This window comes from Anarrhichthys ocellatus, unplaced genomic scaffold (assembly GCF_004355925.1).
Source record: "Anarrhichthys ocellatus isolate YVR2014 unplaced genomic scaffold, GSC_Weel_1.0 scaffold10, whole genome shotgun sequence".
Lineage (NCBI taxonomy): Eukaryota > Metazoa > Chordata > Actinopteri > Perciformes > Anarhichadidae > Anarrhichthys > Anarrhichthys ocellatus.
The window spans coordinates 10,741,157-10,742,767 of NW_022280040.1; the positions used below are offsets into that span (position 1 = coordinate 10,741,157).

The 1,611-nt window shown below is 45.1% G+C and overlaps 1 protein-coding gene across 1 annotated transcript in view; it reads right to left on the reverse strand.

Annotated features, from left to right (window-relative positions):
- LOC116385069 (cullin-1) overlaps positions 1 to 1,611 on the reverse strand; it is a 17,014-nt gene that overhangs the window by 11,040 nt on the left and 4,363 nt on the right. The window lies entirely within an intron of this gene.

The window sequence follows — 1,611 nt, forward strand, 5'->3', positions numbered from 1 at the left end:
GTAGCAAACAGAGATATGACATTGTTGTTGTCAGCATGCAAATAAACTGGAAGTTTAAATTGACATCCCAGAATCATTCAAATATCCAATAAAGAGGAAAAACAAACTAGAGGCGTTGCAGTCTAAACAGAAGTGACTAGAGGAGGCTGTGTTGGTAGAACCTGCTGTGTACATGGAGGCAGCGCTCCTATATTTAGCCGCCCGTCTCTGGCTATTCACCGCCATTAATGGCCGGAGACTCAGGACGTGACCCAAAACGTAATAGCCTGTTAGCGGAGGAAAGCCGAGTGACCCGCGCCGTTTACTTCCTGCCGCTGTCGACGCCGCACAATGAATCAAACAGCAGCTAAGTTGCTCGTGAGACAGAAAGGCAGCAACTTCAACGACTAATTAACCAGCAAAATAGTTGCATTTCTTTTGTTAATCAACTAATTGTCTCAGCTGTAGTTTCTACCACACCTGTACCTAAATATGAAAAAATGTTCTGTCGATACGTCAGAATGTGTTTGTATTCATTCATTCATTCCTGCAAAACTATCTCCCCAAAACAAGAACACCGGTTGTAGAAAAACTAGTGCAGCACAATCTTTCCATTCAGACGTTGCGGTACGTTTTTCTAGTTATCAAAGCACTTCGGGCAAGATGCTAAAGAGAAGCACTGATGCAGAAGAGAAAGCCATGACACAGCACAAAGTTACAGGCACACCAAGACTAAAATATCTTGTCTTCTCCACGCCCAGATACCCGTCACCTCTCCATGACCAAACCCAGATCCATAAAACAACCAGCGGTTTATGCAACATCTAGAAAGAGAGATCCAGTAATCCTGATACATAAAGCCTATTTATATCCACACAGCAGGAACAAGCAAGTAGTAATAGCACAGGAAGAAACTCTAGAGGAGAGAGAGAGACAGAGAGAGAGACAGAGACAGAAAGAGGGAGAGAGACACAGAGAGAGAGACGCAGACAGAAAGAGGGAGAGAGACAGACAGAAAGAGGGGAGAGAGAGAGAGAGAGACAGACAGACAGAGAATAAAGCGACAACACAGGAAGTAATTCTAACCCTACAAAGTCACAGAAGCTGGTTAATCCTTAAACTTTTAGTCCAGTTTAACTTTATAACCAGCCAGTTAAATCTTATTCGTCTTTAAATGCACCACGATGTTAACACGGTGGCGTTATTGGATGTGTAAAAATATTTAATGTACAACCCTAAAATTCAAAAAGCATTGGCTCATGCAGGATATTGCTGGATGCCGGCTGTGTGTGCGTGTTGGATAACGATGAAGGCCCACACTGACTCCGGACCAGTTTCAGCCTTCTGCTCCTCTTCATCAGATCTCTACCTGGAGGTGCTCCGGCAGTTGCCATGGCAACTGGGTGGCAGACAATACCTATCCGAGCGGCTGCTCCGACTGCACGAAGTAACAGTGCTCAACTCTCTATTCACCAGTGGTCGAGGAAAGAAAAGGTGCCCCTTTCACCACCGCAGCAGCAGCACTGGGATCAGATTTCAGATTCCCTACACCAGGAGGTATTAGTACAGGTCTTCTTCTACGTGTATCTGACCCGTTAGTACAGGTCTTCTTCTACGTGCATCTGACCCGTT